The 20,476-nt window shown below is 39.5% G+C and overlaps 1 long non-coding RNA gene across 1 annotated transcript; it reads right to left on the minus strand.

Annotated features, from left to right (window-relative positions):
• Window positions 1-6,432: 6,432 nt before the first annotated feature.
• LOC129341343 (uncharacterized) lies at window positions 6,433-20,162 on the minus strand. Its single transcript, XR_008598121.1, has 3 exons — window positions 20,119-20,162; window positions 11,144-11,218; window positions 6,433-7,613 (listed from the first exon to the last, which is right to left on the minus strand). It is a non-coding gene; the product is annotated as an uncharacterized LOC129341343 (long non-coding RNA).
• Window positions 20,163-20,476: the final 314 nt, after the last annotated feature.

A 20,476-nucleotide genomic window follows, 5' to 3' on the forward strand; every position in this document is an offset into this window, starting at 1 on the left:
ACTTTGGGAGAAGGAGACTGGTGCTCCCCTATATGGAAGGTTGGCTGTCACTGAGGAAACCCACCTCAGCGAACGTGGTGTCTGTGAGGGAATGGAAAGTCAGCCTGTTGCTCCAGTGGCAATGGGCTCCTGTATTGGAGGGCGGTGTATCTCAGTGACTGGGGTGTGGCCTCCTCCTGGGGGAAGGAGACTTCTTCTCCCTTATTCTGAAGGACCCTTCCCCGTGCCTGGTTGGGGAGGTTGAGACCAATTCCTCAGGATGGCAAGCATCCACCTCCCGGGACAGGAATGCAATGCATGGATGGCCTCCCTAGGATAGGAAATTGATTGATCAGCGCTGGCAGGGTTTCTGCATTAATGGGCCAATGGACAGATGGATGGAATGCCCCAAAATTCATCACGTCCATGAAAAAACGTGTGTCCCATGGCCTGCCTCTTCACGAATGCCTAACAGGACAAATCTGTGGGAAAATTAGGTCTGTTTTCCGGACTGTGTCCACCTCTAGTCATATGTTATATCTTGAACACCAGGATATGCCAGCTTTGTATACAATAAACAGGTTTTTATTCTGCTCTTACTCTGGCTGAGCCTGCATTTTAGTTAGCCTCTCAGTCAAGCCTCAACAGCCACCAGTTTGCTAGAGAAGCACTGAAGGGCCAAGACTGAAGAACACACAAAGTAGAAAGCTGTCCCCTAGAGGCTGCTTAAACACATTACTACAGACAGCAAGACTTCTTTCTAGGGTCAGCAACAGGGATCATGTAACTCCCATGCTGCATCAATTGCGCTGGTTACCTATTTGCTTCCAGGTCCAATTCAAAGAGTTGTTTTAAAGCTCTTCACCACCTAGGAACCTCTTACTTACCACCTGCTTCTCCCAGTGAATTTCCACATGTCAGCTTTGCTCTTCAGACAGCCTTCTTCTTATGGTACCCTCTTGTCAGACTGTTCTTTGTCAATAGTCAAGTCACAAGCTTTTTCTGTGGCAGGATTAGTCCTTTGAAACAGCTTAGCAGAGTGGCTGTGGAAGGCACCTAAGAATGCATGTGAAATAGTTTCATTTCAAAGGGCATTGGGAGGAGAGAATAAATTGCTTTAGCAGAGCTGGCTGTAGTGCTTTTTATCTCGCTGATTGCTTGTTATATTATGGTTTACAAATTTAAAAGTTGCTGTTTTGTTAGATTCCTTGAGTATAAAAAGATAAGACAGGATACAAAATAAAATAAACATTTATGACAAAGCGCTTTGCTTTCAGTCTAGATGTGGACTTAAAAATTCATGTTCAATCATTTGTTTAAACCATATGGTGGATTTTTTAAGGTCACTGCTTCCATTTTTTAATTGAATGGGAAAAAATTCTTTATCTGCAAAATGAAAATAAGGTAATATATGGAAAACCAGTGCCTGACATAGGAAGCCATCTCCTTGCATTCCCCATCTTTGTGTAACTAACCTATTTATTTCATCTGATATTTTTTGTACTATCAAAGGCCACTAGCCACAGTTACGAAATGTCCATGGCAACAAGTTGAAGCGATTCTTTGATTAACAGATCAGATAAATTTGCTATGCTTGTCCCTCATCAAATTTATTTCACATAATTATTTCGCAGATTCTAACTATGAATCTAAACAAAGGCATCATTCTTGATGAAAACTTTTTGAGCTATATATACTCAAACTCATTTCTACACAGTGCATTTCCATATATCTCTGTACTTCTCCATCCCTAATTTTAGAAATCTGTGGTCATTTAAGAAAGAAACAATTAATTGAAAAGGGGGAAGGGAAGCAGAGCAGAGCCTGTTAATTCCAGTTCTTTTTATTATTCTTACAATATAATATCCTCATGATGCTTCACAACCTTCTTGTCCTGACATGGTTCCACTGACTTCAGTAAAACCACACAACCACAGTATACCACACCAGCATTAAATGGACAGGTATGTCTTTTATCTTGTAAAGACTGAATGTGGCATATTTGATATCAGCCTCACTTTCCAAGCCAAAATACTGTCAGTAGTTTAAAATCTAACCCAAAGTCAAATATTATCTCTTCATCATGATGAGTTCATTCACAGATCAGTACAGATGAGAAAGTTACACAGCTGGAGAGCGGTTCAGGGTGTTTTTTTTTAAGTCCTAATTTTGATTATGTCATTGTTCATAGGGAATAATATATGATTTTCCACAGAAAGATATTGTTAAGTGTAATGCCATAGGAATATTAATTTCGTCCTCTCTATAGCCAAATAAGGGTTCATTTAAATACACATGAAAATTAATAGCTTTCCTGATCTGAACTCATGTTTCTCATGCTCTTTGGATTACAAAAGGGTTATCCTTCTGGCGTTTGCACCCCAGGGATTAACATCTGTGTAAATGTGGTAATGTAAAAAGGTCTCAGTGATGAATCCCTGGATTGTTCTCATTGACATTCGCTGATTCTTTCCCTTGGACAACTCTCTTTTGCAGGTGCACCAGTGACCACACACTAATTGAAAGGATTATTTTCATAAGATTCTGTGTAGTCTGTGAGGCTTTCCTTGAAGAGCCTAATTGTTTTAAGCAGCTGCTAGGACCACATTTTATTAATTTCTTCAAATCCAACTGTGCTATGCAAACACATTTGTGAATTTTGCGCTTCCTCCTCAGGACATACAAACATAAATAAGTTCGTATCTTTTTTATGTAGAAGATCTTTTAGTATCAGACTTTGGTGATCTGGAAACATGACTCCTTAAAATATTATTCTCTTTCCAGTCCCTTTGCTATTTTCATGCTCTACAAGAAATCTTTAACGCACAGCATGTCTGTACAGCACCTGTTGGGATTAAGTGACTAGACTCACTCCCTATTTGAGCATTTGCAGTTTGCAGGATACAGAATATTGATCTGATACTATACCTTCTCAATCAGTGTAGACGATTCCTTACATTCCATTATTTCCCTTTCTGGGGTGACTGCCAAAGTTGTCACCATGGAACTAACTTTAATATCCAAAAAAATTTCCTGATGGTATCAAATTTTCCATGTAGAAAACAAACGACTGTTACTAAATGCAATCTATAAATCATGTGAAACCTCACATATTCTTATGAAGTGGTGGCATTCTGGGAGGAGGGTTGCTGGTTCCATACATCTGCCTGGGCATGATTAGACAATACAGGCAGATCCTGGGTAGACGCTGTAAGACAAATAGCACTCCTCCAACAGCTGTTCTCTTCTTCTTAAAGTGTGTGGGGTGGAAAAGAGAGAGTGTAGATGCTCCTCCTGCCCTTGTTGTATGCACAGAAGCCAATTTTCTAAAACCAATTTTCTAACCCCCACCCCCACCCCATTTCAAAGCTAAGCTTGGGGTCACATGTTAAAAGCACGTTGAGTTAGGGTTTCTCCCAAACAAGATCATGTTTAGCACATGAGGGACCCTCTGTTATTGCATGGGAAAAGCATCAATACAAATCTATGTTTGAAGTCCTTGAGTTGCTGTTGTATCTTCTACATCTGTTTATATTCCTGCATATTTCCTGCATGTAAACTTTCTCATTTCATGTCAGTACCATATTTCTTCCAGTGCCTTTTAAAAATTAGATTAAATATGTTAAGTAAGTGGATTGTGGCTTCTTCAGTGCTACTGTATAAGCTTGCAAGTTAAGGATCCCCCCCCCAAAAACACACACAAAGAACAAAATTTAAAAATGACCAAAGTAAAGTAAATATATTTAATTTAATCAGTCAAAGCACTTTCAGAGGCAGGCAATGGCAAACCACCTTTGTCTGCCTCTTGCTTTGAAAACCCCTGCTGGGGTCACCATAAGTTGGCTGTGACTGGACGGCACTTCCCATCATTACACTACTTTTATTCTTGTATAAGATCAGCTGCTTGTGCTGTTCCTGCTTAGCGTTCCTTTCAGGACAGTGCATGGGCTTGCAGAGAGTAAATATGAAGTTTAAACACACTCTAACAAACAATATCAGTTAATGTTTGGCCTCTGGAATCTGCAAAGAATGGGACCCCTAGCACATTGTGCTTCCCCCACCCTTCAATTGTTTCCCCCCAAAGACTGTGGTTTGCTCAGCTGAAAGAATCTTCCTGTCATATTCATGTAACTTGAACACAAAAGAGAAGGTCAGCCTGCACTTCCTTTGCTTTTCATGCCATCTCTGAAGCCGAGATGGGGCTACTTTAACCTCAGGTCATTTTGAGCATACCTCTTAGTGTGTCTGGAACTCTGCTGCCTTCATGTTCTTTTGTTCTGGTGTCCAACTGACATCTGACTAAGCGTATGTTTCTTTGGGTCACAAACAGCCAAGTTTAATTAGCAGTCTTTCTTTGTTTCTTTCCTCAGCTGCTGCTGTGAAGTTCAAGAGCCTTAGCTGTGCATTGCTGTCAAAGGAGTCCAGGTTCCAGTTTGTCACAGCTTAGTCAAAGGTTTTGCTTGGCACAAAATACAAACAGATTGCAGGACAGCCTAGTGCAATTCCATGTGGCCAAGAATCTCTAGTCTCTGAACCCAGCTGTTCAAAAGTATTATTCAGTGTGAGCTGTAGTTGCTTTACCTGTTAGCCTATATCCAATGATAATGGGAACAAAAGTCCGCAATGAAAAACATGTTGCTCTGTTTTTCACTCTTAATTTACATTTAGAATACTGGTTAGGAAAAACTACCTTACTGGTTAGAGCCAGAGTAGAAAAAGTACTGTGAAATTATTGGGAGCCGCATTACCTATGGCTTTCCAGAGTGGCTAAGGTTACTAATTTGAGCTTGAGAAATTCCTAGAGATTTGGGAGTGGTGCCTTTGAAAGGGGGAATTTGGAGAGGGATTTCACCTAATGTAGACTCTACCATGTAGAGTCTGCCCCCAGAAGCTGTGATTTACTCCAAGGGTATTGATTGCTGTAGTTTGGAGATCAGTTGTAATTCTGGGAGAACTCCTGTCCCAATCTGAACATAGGCATCCCTAAACACGGCTCAATGGTTCAGTCAATAAGATTTTCTGTCTAGGAGTTATTCAGGGGTGGAGGCCTCTGCTAATTGTGACAGGAGATGCTCCTATTGTTTAGTGCAGTCCTAAGCGCAATTATCACCTTCTTTTGAAGTCACAGGGTTTAAAGGGGTGTTGGAATGCACTGCTTGTAAATTAATACAGGAAAGTATCTTGATTGCTCTATCTAACAGCCTGGAATGACCTTGGAAATTTGCAAAATATGCTGGAAGGGCTTTTTACTCTCTGGTTAATCTGGTTTTAGGGTAATTTCCAGGAGTGACACAATGAGCCCTTAGGTGCAGAAGATGTTGGTGGGTTCCTGGTTCTGGGTTACCTCATTGTTAAGCAGTATTTCATTTAGTTTTACCAAGAATCAGTTAAAGGTCTTTGGCCTTTCTAAAATAGAATCTTCTTACATCCTTGGTTTATATGGCTCCAGAACTGTAGGAGTTCTGGGGAAACAACCACCTTCCTGCAGGCACTTTCTTCTAGTGAGAATGGTGGTGGTGGTGGTAGAAACTGCTCTTATGTCATAGCTGACTTATGGCGACCCCTGGTGGGGGTTTTGTGGAAAGAGACTAGCAGAGGTGGTTTGCCATTGCCTGCCTCTGCCCCTCTAGTCTTTCATCAGAGGTCTCCCATCCAATTACTATCCAAGGCTGACCCTTCTTGGCTTCTGAGATCTGATGAGCTTGGGCTTGCCTGGGTTGTGGTTATATGTCCAATCCAGCTATTCAATGACCCGCATACACCAATTATGATGTGAACCTATTTCCTATTTGTACCTCCTCGGAGCAATTTTGGGTGCCTGAGGGCTAATGGCAGCCTGAGGCATTAAGAAGAAAGCCCAGTCTGTGAAAACATTATAGAAATACTATTTTTCTACTGATTAATAAATGTAATATCTTTATATTAGGATTATTTAAAGGGTTCTTTCTCTCCTCCCCTTCCCTTTTTACAGAAACTAGCTAGGTGTCTTTGTTTCCCATAAAATGCTTTTGTTAACCATGACGGGAGTGTGGAGTTTGAGAAGAACAAAACTCGCTGCATATGCACACAGGCCCATCCTGGAAATCTCCAGATTATTGTTTTATGTTGCACATTAGCTGATGACCTGCACTAATATTGTTATCTTTGGAAAGAATTGTCATTTGAATTTTTTCCTATACATTTGTTCTATGGCCCTAAAATATTAAGTGCATTTATAGTCAAGAAAGTATATAATATTTTAAAAGACAGAATTTTACTTCTTTTCCTCCAGGATAAACTATAACAATAATTTCCTTTAATTTTTTTTTCTTTTACTAAGTAATGGCATTTCCCAACCATCTTTGGCCTCTATGCCAAAAGTTCAATTATAGCTAAATGAAAACAAAATTAAGAAAATACTTTATTCATTTCAGCTGTTACATCTTAATGTAAAGAAATTATTTTGCACGGATTTGTAACGGACCCCAGTTTCTAATCTTCTAGACTATTAACTTTTAAATCCTTGTTATTGAATATGTTGGCAATATACCAGAATGTAGTGCTTTTACATATATTTGACAGGGATTTATGTATTAATTTCTTTTTTCAGAAATGCAGAGGAGAAAAAGTAAATTTAAATCACTTTATAATTGCTTGATAACATTTCTATTAACAGTATTTTTAAAGTAAGTTTCAGTTGACACATTCTTGAAATATAACATCACACTTTGGGATAAAAAAATAGTAAGGAAATTTAGTTTCAGGTTACAAAACATATTGCTATGGGATTAAAGATGGCACTGCTACAGAATTATGCTATAATTGTACCCTGATTCGAATGCTTAACAAACTGGAAATTAATCTGGATTAATGCAGCCATAGGATGCAACCTAATTGTTGTAAATGGCATGTTTCCAAGATAGACTGATTTGACATGATTTTAAAATTTCTCTTATGTATCCGTGCTTTTTGACATTTCGTGTTTACACTGATAGAGCAACTCCCAGGATGATATACTTGCCCTTGATGCCTTATAGTTTGACTTCAGGCCTGGTTTGGAGGCAGAGATGGCTCTAATGGCACTGATAGATGATCTTCATCTTCAGGTGAATGAAAGGAACACATCTCCATTTGTTGTTTTTAGATCTGTGAGCAGTCTTTGATACATTGGGGCACGCCATACTGCTAAGGTACCTGGAAAGTGACATGGGTGTGAATGGAGCAGTGTTGACATGGCTTTAGTTCTTTTTATTAGACTGGTCACAAAAGGTTGCAGTAGAAGTGGCTGAATTACCCCCTTGGGAGCTACATGGGGGATGTGCCACAAGGCTCTATATTATCTCCCATGTTTAATATCTATGTTAGGCCTCTTAACAAGATCATCTGAAGCTTTTAAATGTGATTTCATCAATAAACTGATGGCATTCCGCTATGTAACACATTAAGAGAGCGATCCTGAGTAGGCCTGCAAAGTGTCATCAACGGCAGCCACTCACGGGTGCTGTAAGAAACTGTATCGTGAAATTGCATTCTTGGTGGATCCTTTAACTGCCCCCAAGGAAGTCATATGATGAAACATCAGGTTTCCTTTGCCAGCCTTGCATGTTGGGCAGGCGAGCAACATCTTTCTGACGTTCTGATTTGACAGGCACTACCTACAAAGATAAACAAAAGAGAATAACATTAATCAACTCACCTGTAATTATGGGACCTTTTGGACGTTTTCCCTACTTTTGATTCTCTTCCTGCACCTGTTGCATTATCAAGATTACATGGTTGATTTATAAGTAATTGATGTTGTATAGAATATTGGCGGCTTGTATGGTTGTTGCATATGCACTTTACCTTCATGTTTTCATTTAGTGTAATGTCTTTCATATACATGTCTGCTGTATTTATGTTTGTTTAAGGATTTTGTATAAAGCACTATGTTACTTTATTATATTTATAGAGAGTAATTTGCACACTATTACTTTCATGATAAAATTACCTAGACAACTGGCCTTTTTGCTTCTTCTAAATTCTTTGTGGTCTTCACATACATGATTTCATTAAACTTTGCAGTAGCCAGGTTGCAGATCGGTATTATTAACCCCAATATGCAACAGGAATGGAGGGAAAACATTGCCTTTCTCTCTCTCATTTCTTCCATTCTTCAATTCCTTGCAAAAAATATGTTATGCCCAGGTGGTCTGCATCTTAGCACTGGAAAGACCAAGGCCTGCTTAGTTCATTAACTATATGCCTTTCTACGATATCCTAAGACCTTCATTATTTGATGAAGGTATCCATTGAGTTGATGTCTGAGGTAAGATTCAAACTAGTTCACTGAGTAGAATATACTGTTTTACTGTATTCTGGCCCAATCTCATTGATGTTAAAATTGTGTCTCAAAAATTCTTTCCTCAGCAACAATGAAAGTTACAAACAGTTCTTCTTTAAATGTATTTGCAATATGTGTGAAGTAACATGGTTAAGGTCCTGTTCACTGAGCTATTCAGTGTATGTTAACTGGAAGGTAGTCTAAAATCTTATACATGCTGACTTCTGACAGTGCAGTTCCTGCCCTCAAGTTCTTTTGGCATACCAACACAAACGTAGCTTTAAAGTACTGAATATATGCATAAGCATAATGCATAGGGCTGGATTCAACCAGGTTTTCTGCTTGTGAAAAAGGCAGGAAAGTCACCCCAAAAGGCTATTTTCCAAGCAGTTTTAAATCCTGCTATGAACCAAGAGGTCTGTAACCACAATGCAAAAAGACAAGTTCACTTTCACAGATAAAAAAGGCTAGTCCCCACATTTTCAAGCCTAGTCATTTCATTCCAGTACCACCAATAACATTAACTTAAAGCCTTTGTATGCAGCTAACTTTATGATTTATCCAGTGATACAACTAAAATGAAAAGATGCAGTCTGTGTGGTCTCTAGACTTGCCCAAATTCCTTTTCTTCAATAAGCAATTTTTCTCTCTTTAACTGAGTCAGGGGTACTGTATAAATCTGGATGTTTTCATAATGAATGAGCTTTTTATTTGGTGTGAGGCCTTTTTCACTGTAAATCAATATCCTTCTTCATAGCCTGGTGTGTTGCCTCCCATGCTCTCTGTTTTGTTTTTGGATACTGTACAGTGCTGAGAGACTAACATTATTGGACACGATGGTCAAATGTGTTTTGACTGCCGCAAGGCAGGGCTGAAATATTCATATGTAGCAAATGAAATATTTTATTTATTAAAATTGTGTTTTATTGTGAGTTTAATGTAATAACTGTGCTTATCTCCAGACACCTATTCTATCATGTTGATTTTAATAGACAAGTGCAACACTTCAAATATGGAAACACAGTGGGTAATATTTATATGAAACTTCCAACAATATGGTATTTTGCTCATGTGGAACATCGTGGCATTTTGCCCGGATCAAGTAACCAACAGATTAACACATTAACACTTTTTGAAAACATGCGTGTAATCCTCTCTGAATGTGGTCTTTGACTCCTGGTAGGAATACCTAATTTCCCCCTCAAATCGAAGAGTTACTTCATGGGAAAATCATTCAAATAAACAGGCAGTTGCTCAAACATTTCAGCATGTACAGCATGAAGGTACATAATTATTTCTTTAAAGTCACTTGTACCTCACTTTTCTTTCCTGAAAGAAAATTTGAAGTTGCTGCTAGTAAAATAAAATTTCAGTTTGGTAGCCATGTTAGTTCAATTGATGCAATAGTTAGCTCATAGATGCAGAGGAGTTAGCCGTGTTAGTCTGTGGTAGCAAAATCAAAAAGAGTCCAGTAGCACCTTTAAGACTAACCAATTTTATTGTAGCATAAGCTTTCGAGAATCAAGTTCTCTTCGTCAGATGCATGGTACAGAAACTGATCAAGTTTCTGTACCATGCATCTGACGAAGAGAACTTGATTCTCGAAAGCTTATGCTACAATAAAATTGGTTAGTCTTAAAGGCGCTACTGGACTCTTTTTGATATAGTTAGCTCAATTACTTTGGTTTCTGTTGGAAGTCAAACTCTGCTAAAAATGTAAGGTCTAAGAAATTCCTGACTTGTCTTGCTGACAACTTCTTCTACCAGAAGGTGGAGAACGAAACAAGAGTGTCTGCTATCTTGGACCTGATTCTCACCAACAGGGAAGAACTGGTTGATGAGGTAAAAGTAGTGGGTACCATGGGGAGTAGTGACTAGATATGGGCACGAACAGCATTACGAATGGAAAAAACCCACAAACAGGCCATTCGTCTGTTTGTGAACAAGCTGTTCGTGAGGCCCCATTGGAGGCAGGGACTGAACTCTGTCTGAACTCCTTCTGGCTTTCCTTCTGGCTTTAACCCTTCAAAGTACTTCCAGCAGAGAGTCTCATTTTTGCCACTGTGAAGAGAAAATTACAGCAATTGCACCCCTTTCCCGGGGTCCAATCTCTCTGAAACTTGGAGGGTCTTTGGAGGACAGTGAGAACTATGTTCCCTGCAAATTTGGTGGGTATTGGACATTGGGAAGCTCAGTTTGTAACCCCTCAAAGTAGCTTCCAGCAGACAGTCCTGTTTTTGCCACTGTGAAGAGAAAATGACAAGGGGGGGCCATGGATCATGCCCTTCCTGGGGTGCAATCTCTCTGAAACTTGGGGGGTCTTTGGAGGACAGTGAGGACTATGTCCCCTGCAAATTTGGTGGGTATTGGACATTGGGAAGGTCAGTTTGTGGAATATTTAAAGGGCCCTGCCCCTTGCATGTGGCAGGAAAGGGCCCTTTAAACTATCTGCTGGCAGGTGGCAGGGGGGAATCCCCCCTGCCATCTGCCAGTGGATAGTTTAAAGGGATCTTTAAAGGGCCATGAACATCAAACAACGAACATGTTTGTAAACAGGGTCGTGTCTGTTACTGTTCATTGTTCGTGGATGGCAACGAACAGCTTGTTGTTGTTTTTTTCCCGTTCGTGTCCATGTCTAGTAGTGACCATGTAATTTTATTATTTGATCTTGGGGAAAAGCTGAACATAGTCAAACATTGGTTGGATTTTGGAAAAGCTAATTTTAAAAGCTCAAAGTTATGCTGGGTAATGTTCAGAAATACTAAAGGAGAAGAGAGTTCAAGATGCAGGGGAGTTGCTTAAAAGTGAGATATTGAAGGCACAAACACAAACAATTCCAAAGATAATAAAAATAGGGAGAACCTGAAGGAGCCATGGCAAGAATCTGTTGAGAATTGGGAGAACCTGAAGGAGCTCCATAAACAGCTTTCTCAAGATCTAAGAATTAAAAAGGACACATTTAGGAAATGGAAGGAAGGCCATATAATCAAGGATGAATATAAACAAATAGCCAGTTGCTTGTAGGGAGAATGTTAAAAAAGCTAAAGCTCAGTATGAGCTCAGGTTAGTAAAAGATGCTAAACATAACAAAAAAGGTTCTTTGGTTATGTTTGGAGCAAGATAAACAACAAAGAAGTGGTCGGGCTACTGCAGGGTGAGGAAAGTGAAATATTAACGTGATAAAGAGATGCAGAACTCCTCAATTAATATGTTGCCTTGATCTTCTCTTGCAAGGGAAACTGTGCTCAAACTGACAAAAAGGGAACACAAGATGAAGGAAAGGAGTTGCAGCCTAGCATAAGCATAGAAGTGGTACATAAACATCTAGCTTCATTAAATGAAATCAAGTTCTCAGGGCCAAATGAATTGCAGCCTAGGATACTAAAGGAATTTGGTGATGTAATTTCAGAGCATCTGTCTATCATCTTTAAGAATTGATAGAGAACAGGTGAGGTGCCAGAATATTGGTCTTGGGCAAATATTGTCCCCATCTTCAAGAAGAGGAAAAAGGAGGATCCACATTGCAGGGCCTTACAAAAACTTCTGAGCTCAGTCTACATACCCATCAAAACACATTGGACTTTGCCCTCTGGCTCCACACCCAGATTTGCTCTGAGATTTCCCTCTCGACACAGAAGCTCTGATTTAAGGCTCTACGCAGCTACTATTTTTAAAAAGATTTTATAAGTTATAATCCCTAAAGGGTTGCCATAGGTTGGAGGTGAGTTGACAGCACCTAACACACTCACAATCCCTAAATATTAAATAAAGAAATGATGAAAAACCTTACATAATGAAAGATACATAATATACAAAAGTCCTTTGCAGTGCCATCTGAACATGTCTACTCAGAATCCTACTTAAGTGGCACTTACTCCCAGGAAAGCATCTTTACTAGTGTACTACTCAATACGTATTTTGCTGCCGGTAATTGAGACATAATAATATTGTTAGAAGAAAGCTTATTTTACAATTTATTCCTCATCTTGCTATATTCTACAAGATATGTGATTGTGCATACTTATAATGAAAGGTGTATTTCTTGCTGTCTTTTCTCCCTAATTTCTCCTTCTCATGTTTGTTGAAATCCTCAAGGTGATACCCATCCCTTTAGAGCCAATCAAAATATCTTAAATTAAGATAAATTATCATTTTGTTTTCCATATATCCTTAATATCAGTATGATTTTCTCACAGAGCCAAAAATATACATTTAAGGTATTTAATAATGTATATAATAATGATTATGCTTATATACCACTCTTCTAGATCGTTTAGTGCCCATTCAGAGTGGTGAACAAAGTCAGTGTTATTATTATCCCCACAATACAGCTGAGAAGCAGAGGCTGAGAAGAATGGCTTATCCAAGGTTATCTGCTGAGCTCTTGGCAGTAGTGAGATTCAAACCAGCAGAATGATGATTCACAACCCAACCACTTAACCACAATGCTACAGCAGCTCTCTATCCTGCCTTTCTACCCTTACAAAGCCCACCAAGTCAGCTAACAAATTAAAAAATACATACTAAAACCACATTATAAAACCATTAAAACCAATCAAAATGCATCATTAAAGCAGTTAAAACCAAAGCTTTAAAAGCATACAAAGACATAAAACCAACAATTAAACATTTTAAACAATTAAACCATTGGGTGTGAAGGAAGGATTACTGAGGGTATGCTAAATGAAAAAAGACCTTCACCCACTGGTGGAAGATGGTAACAGAAAGAGACAGAAAACTCTCTCTCAGAAAAGGGGTCCAGATTTTGCTGCCATAACCGAGAAGGCCCTCTTCTGGGTTGTTACCAATCTAATCTCAGAAAACAGGGGCACCCAAAGCAGGGCCTCTGAAGATGACTACAGCGGTTGGATTGGCTCGTAAGAAAGTAGGTGGTCCTTCAGATATGCTGGTCTGAAACCATATAGGGCTTTAAAGGTCAGCACCAGCATGTTGAATAGCCCAGAAACAAATTGGGAACCAATGTAAATGGGCCAAGACTGGAGTGACATGGTCCCTATGACCCACTCCAGTCAATGCTCTGGCTGCAGCATTCTGCACCAATTGAATTTTCCAAACTCTTTTCAAGGGCAGTGCCACATACAGCGCATTGTAGTAATCTAATTTAGATATAACCAGGGCATGCACCACAGTGGCCAGATGTTTTCTGCCCAGGAAGAGATGCAGCTGGCTAACCAGACAAAGCTGGTAAAAGGCACAACAGGCCACAGCTGCCACCTGCTTATCCAGCAGTAGGCCTGGGTCCAAGAGCACCCCCAAACTATGTACCTGTTCCTTCAAGGGGAGTGCAATCCCATCCAGATCAGGTACTATCTTAAATCCCGGGTCAGACAACCTTCTGCTCACCAGTAGCACTTCTGTCTTATTGGGATTAAGCTTCAGTATGTTAGCCTGCATCCACTGCAAAACTGCCCTCCGGGCACAGGTTTAAGGTTTCTATAGCCTCCCTGGGATTGGCTGGAAGTGTGAGATACAGCTGAGTGTCATCCACATGCTGTGAAAACCAAGCCAAAATCTCCTGAAGACCTCACCCAGCAGTTTCATGTAGATGTTAAAGAGCATAGGGGCTAAGATGGACCTTACAAGACTCCATAGGCCAAAAGTCAAGGGGCTGAGCAATAGTCACCTAGCACCACCTTCTGAAACTTACCTTCCAGGTAGGACAGGAACCACTGTAAAACAGTGCCTCCCAGTTCCAGTCCAAAATGGAGGCCCAGAAGGAGACAATGATCAATGATACTGAAAACTGAGAGGTCCAGGACAATCAGCAGAGTTGCAGATATGAAAATATATTTCAGCTGTTCTTTTGAAAAAGTGATTCTTGCTAGCTTTTTGTCATTTGAAGACTCAAGAGAAAAATTTCTGCCCCAACATTCAATACATTGTGCCATCCTTACTAATCAGAGATCCAAAAACCTCTTAGATTAATGTAGTGAACTCACAGTTTTCACTAAAAATACCCAAATATTCATAAATATCCCCATTTACTGACATGAAAAGACATTTATAACCATTTGTTTATTTTGTTTAAAGTAGTGTGGTCTAGCACATGTCTTGTACAGTATGAAGTACATCTCCCCAAAGACTTTGCATTTCAAAAACTGTCCTTAGAGCTTTCAAACATTTCGCTCTCAAATAAATAAAAAAGAACCCCAAAGGTTAGGCATGAAAATTTACATTGATGCCAGGGGAAAAAAACGCCCCTCACACATAGCAGTGTTTTTCTTTAAAGTATTCTGATGGAATGTGCATGCATGGAATGTGGTTGCCTGCCTGCCATTTTGAATCCTGGCCCAGGGATTCAAAGGTGTATTGATAGTCCAAGTACTATTTCAACAGATCAAATCATACACCAATTATAGCACATGAGAGAATATATTATGTGGCAAGTTGTTAGATGACCTTTAGCATCTGCTAATGGGCCAATCTAACTTGAGCCAACTTGAAAACACTCTTCAGACAGAAGCAAGCCCAGAAAATGGGCAACAAGAAAGTGAATGGTTGCAAAAGCATTACTAATAATACGTTCCCTCAGGACATACAAACCTGTTCTTGTGTCCTATTTAAACACTGTTCCAGTATACAGTTCTTTTGCCAGAGTGTTACACATTTCAAATACAAACACTTTGGATTCTATAAGATCAAACCAAGGTCATGGGAGGAAAAGTAATTACTTTTTAAAGAGTCCCACCGGGACCCAGCTTTCCTCATATTATTTACAAGGATATTTTCCGTATGAAAATTTTGCCTTAAAATGAAGTGTTTTGAGATATTAGACATCCTGGAAGCCTAAATACTCTTTCAAGTATCCTTCTATTGCTTAAACATAACCAATTATTTCCAGAAAGTTCATCTTGGCTTATTGTGGGTGTTGTGTGGGCGTAGCCAGCCAGTGTAGTTTAGTGATCCGATTGTTGTGCTAGGACTGGAAAGATCTGGTTTTAATTCTCACTTAGCCATAAATCTTACTGACTACTCACTGTCTCTTAGCCTAACCCACCTCAATGGGTTGTTGAGAAGATAAAAGGGAAAAGAAGAGAACCGTATAAGCTCACCCGAGTTCCATAAAAGAAGAATGGAATCAATGCATAATAGTAGATAATGTGCTCTTAAAGCCATATGAAGAGGTCATCCTTAGAAGCCTTGCTGTGGGTGCACCCATCTCCTGAAAGAATTATGTCAACAAGAGAGATGGCTTGTGACTAGGGATGTGCATTCAGACATTTCAGATTTGAGTGTATATCTGAAAAATACCTTATCTGTATTTTTTGGATATTTTTGAGTATCCAGAGTGTTGTTCAAGTTTCCTGGAATACTTGTAATCCTTCTGGGCACAGTCTCTTCATAGTTATCCTGCACTTAGTTATAATTAATCTGCAATCCCTCCTTGGAGCAATACTGTGAAAAAGTTCTTAATGATCTTTGAAGCCCCATGTTGGTGTGAGAAAGGACCACATCATAAGCATGCAGTACAATAGAGACACTAAACTTGGCCAGTTTAGGCAGACGAGTGGACTCATCAAAATTTGGAGATATCATTTATATATAGATAAAATAAAATGGGGGCTAGAAGCATCCTTGCCCCACTTCTTTATCTATTTTAAATAGTCCAGACTAAAATAGCCTTCTGGGCTGCAACAAACCTGGGCAGTAAGACCAGTATGAAATTTCTGGATAAGTCACAAAAGTCATCTGTCTATATTTGTATTAGCTAATTTGGCCCATAATCTCACTCTACAAATTGAATAAAAAGCCACCATACAGTCCATAAACCCTGCAAAATGATGTCCACCTAAGCAGGTATATTTCTTAACTAGGTGACAGAGCACTAAACAATGATCTAATGTGGATGAACCTCTTCTGAACCCTATTTGTTCCCAGCCCAGAACTTCCCAATTCAAAAGCTTTAAATATAAACATGAAGTATAAAGCTTACCTAAAAAGGAAAGCAAACTAATTGGTCGATAACATGTAGGATCAAATCTTTAGCCCTTTAAAAAAAACTGAGGCTATTATGGAATGTTTCATGGACTGGGATTTTTACCAAGATAATTTATATGTGTAAAAAGAGGTGCTAAGATTTTAGCTCACCATAGCAGATTCACCTTAAACAATTCATTGGGAATCAGGTGGGGATCCAGGGGCTTTGCTCCAGTACAGCCATCCTCTGAGGGGCACAACCTCATTAACAGTAACTGGTGGCCAAGTTGGTAATTAGGCAAGGGAAACAGTTGGTATTGGGTTCACCCTCATTAGATCAGTGGAAAACTGATTAGTGAAATAAGTTTCCTATACCTACAGAACCACACTGATATCCTGTTCACTCACAGTAAAGGGTACATTGCCCTGTACACACTGGACTTTATGCTGCAGTCATTCGAGGATATGTAGGGAGTTTTTCTAAATAAGACATATCCCAATTAGAGATGGGCATGAACTAGAAAAAACCCGAAACATATGGTTCGTGGTTCATCAAATTTCACGAACCACGAACTTTCATGAACCCGCCCTTGGTTCGCGAACCGGTTTGTTTGGTTCATGAAAACATCACATCCAGGTCAGAAAATTGTCACTTCTGGGTCAACAGAAGGTCACTTCTGGGCCAGCAGAAGTTCATTTCCGGGTCAGCAGAAGGTCTGCAGGAAGTCCATCCCCTGATGCCTAGGAAACTGATTGATTGGCACGAGGCTGTCTGCAGTGACGAACCAAAAAATGAACCAAACAAACCAGCCTAAACATTCATGGTGGTTCATCAGAAATGGGATCTGACGAACCGTGGTTCGCAAACCATGAACCGGCCTGGTTCACGCTTAATTTTGGTTCATATTTTGGTTCATGCCCATCTCTGATCCCAACCTATATCTAGTTAAATATTAAGAAGGGGCTGTAAGAAGATAGAGTCATGATATTTTCTATTTCTGGACCCTAATAATTAAGCCCACATTTATATTAAAATTTATCTGCTGATTACTGTGCATAGTTTTCTGTCAGTGTAACACAAAACACAATGCTGCAATCCTGCTGAGAGGTCTGGAGTTAAGATTCCCTTGATCATGTTAACAGCTGCAAACACAAAATTCAAAGTCAAGCTGGAGCTGAATGCTGTTTTTTTTTCCTCACTGGTTCATGCAGGCACCATGTTCAGAAGGCTAGACTTCCTCAGCATGGTGTCATGATTTTCTTCAAAAAGCTTTATTGTCACTGTTTAGAGGCCTATGTATCTCAACTCATTACAGTGCAATTCTAAGAATCCTGTCCTGGGAATAAATCCCATTGAATAGATCAAAATAGGATTCTGAGAAGATTCGCTTAGAACAAATTCTTAGTTCTTAGTTCTATTAGTCATGTAATCCTCATGTTAAACATATTGGTCTTGGCCTAGGGGACTAAGAACAACAAAAGGATACTTGCCTGTTTTGGACCCTTTCTCTAGCACTGTTAAAGCTGATAGGCTGGAGGAAATGATTGCAGGTTCTCTAATCCCTTCTACTAACAAGCAACTGTTGCAAAACAAAAGTTGTGTGCTTCGTATAGAAGGAGACAGGAGGAGACAGAGAAGCTATAGAGGCTGGGCGGGGAGACATATATACAAATCAGATTCTAACCATGTTAAATATCCTTTAATAAATAAATAAAATATTCATAACTAATAAAACACTCTCACTGATAATAATCAATGGACCAAACCCACTATCTCTTCTTTGTTTTTCTGTGGTCACTTTAACAAAATTCTCTAAGTGCAGCTATTCCTATATGAAAAATATATTTAAAACCACATAAACAATACATACAAAGTTGAAAGATCAGAAATACAGGTAAATGGTCAGTATCTTATTGGATCCTGCCCAGCCAGTGATGCTTGATAGGCTTAGTATAAAAAACCTGAAATGTGCAAATAAGAAATGAAGTAATCAGCATCATTTTTAATTATTTAAAATGTAAAAAAGATATACCCATGTTAAACAATGTACTAACCATAGCCTGATTTATCCACCGAGTATCAGCACGCAATGTTTTTTTAAAAAACAAAGCTGCAATTTCCTAAAAATAAAAAGTCAAATGAAGTTTCTAATAAATCAATATATCTCTGATTTTTCAGCCATGCTAAAAAAGTTTAAACCATTTTCTGATGCTTGTTATTATAATTACAGTTGACCTAACTGAATGGAATTAACTAAATGAGGTATGAATGCTATTCAGATTGGATTTTGCTTAGTTATTATAACCAGACTATATAGCTCTAATTGGGATCTCCTTCCTAGTTGAGTGGTTCGCATTAGGATATTGTTATTACACAGCCACCTTGCAACTAGAAGCTTATTTATTTAGTTATACTCCAGCTTTCTCACTGAGATCCAAGGTGAATTAAACAGTGCAAGTGAAATACAATATAATCAACAGCTAGGACAGGCACAATAGGGTACAGTAGCAGAAAACTTGAGAACAAGTTTATATGGCAGGTTTTGCAATGTGGAAACTCCTTAGTAGGTGCATCAGCAGACAGTACCCATTAGCATAGCGTATAATCTCAGAGAAAGCATGTGTGCAGGCAGCTGTTGGTTTTTGCCCAACTGCAGAAGGCCATGCCCAAATGAGCAAAGCTTCCATGGCATAACATGGGGAAGAGGTGATTGCACAGATACAATGGGCCAAGGCCATAAAAGGCTTTGAATGTGATAGTCATGACCTTGAATGGGAAGCCAATAAAGTGACTGCTGAGTGGGAGTGATATGCATGCTCCATCTAGCTCCTGAGAGTAAACAAGCTTCAGCATTCTGCACCAGCTGGAGACCTTGAGGGAAGATCTATGTAGAGTGCATTACTGTAGACTAATCTCGATGTTACAGTCCCACAAATCCAGGTAGCTAGACTGGCCATGTCAAGGTAGGGGGTGATCTTCCAGGCTTGTCTGAGTTGGAAGAAGGCCTTTTTTGCAGCTGCATTTAATTGTTTCTATAGCAACAGTGCTGGGTCTAGTATGACCCCTAGGCTAGGGTCTACTGAATCCATCAAATCAGCCAGGGTCTACTGAATCCATCAAAGGTTGGAACCACACTGACCTTCAAGATTGCTGCTTTTCTAAGATCTCTGCTTTTTTCATTTCCATCTCGTCTGGGTTCAATTTCAGTTTGTTTACTTTCAGCCCCTTGACCACAGCTGTCAGGCAGCAACTTAGTATCTCTACTGCATCACCAGGGGATTTGATTAATGAGATATAGAGCTCGGTTTCCTCTGCATATTGATGACATCTAATTCCTACAAATGAGTTCTCGTAAAGGCTTTACTTAGAAGCTGTGTCTTGTGGAACCCCACAAAATAATTCCCACACTAAAGATAGCAGGTCTCCAATAGCAACCTTTTGTGTCCATCTCATGAGGAACAATTTAAACCAGTCCAAGGCACATCGCCTGATACTTACCTCTGCCTCCAAATGTCTCAACAGGATGGCAGGGGACACTGTGTCGAAAGCTACAGACTACAGATAGATCCAGGAGGAGCAACAATGAAGCATGGCCTTTGCCTACGTTCAGGCAAAGGCAATCAACTAGAGCCACCAGAGCCGTCTGATAGGAATCTGCCTAAACTAACAAGCAGCAAAGAAGACGGGGAAGGAATCTGCATATTCAAAACTCTGTATAAATTCATAATAAACACTGTACAAAGAAAACTGGCAACAATTTTCCATTTTTTTCAAGTGTAATCAATTTAATGTAAAGGTATCTCTTTGAATATGGTGCAATACAATAGTCAAGCCAAAACAAAGGAGGGAAAAAATGAGTCACGGCCCACTGGGATTGAAAAACAGGTAAAATACATACCAGAAGCTGCTTTCTGATGAAGGCATTTTGGTTGCTTATAGTGCTCTAGAAGCCCAGGTTACAAAGACTGATGTGCATCTTTCTAAAAGTCTACTGCACACATCTGGCTCACCAATCATGTATGATATCACTTTATAGGAAAATGTTTGTAGTTTCAGACTGCAGTAACCTCTCCCAGCTCTAACATCTGTATTCTCTAGGCAGAGCAGTCTGCCAGTAAAACTCCATGAGATCACAGATGATCCTTTCAGGATTGATGGAACATCAATTATAGGCTCAAAATCAATGGCTCATCCTCTTCTTGCTTGAGGACTATGCACAGTCACCTAGGATCTAGACTGTTGGATCAGGATTTATT

The sequence above is a fragment of the Eublepharis macularius genome, chromosome 1 (assembly GCF_028583425.1).
Source record: "Eublepharis macularius isolate TG4126 chromosome 1, MPM_Emac_v1.0, whole genome shotgun sequence".
Classification (NCBI taxonomy): Eukaryota; Metazoa; Chordata; class Lepidosauria; order Squamata; family Eublepharidae; genus Eublepharis; species Eublepharis macularius.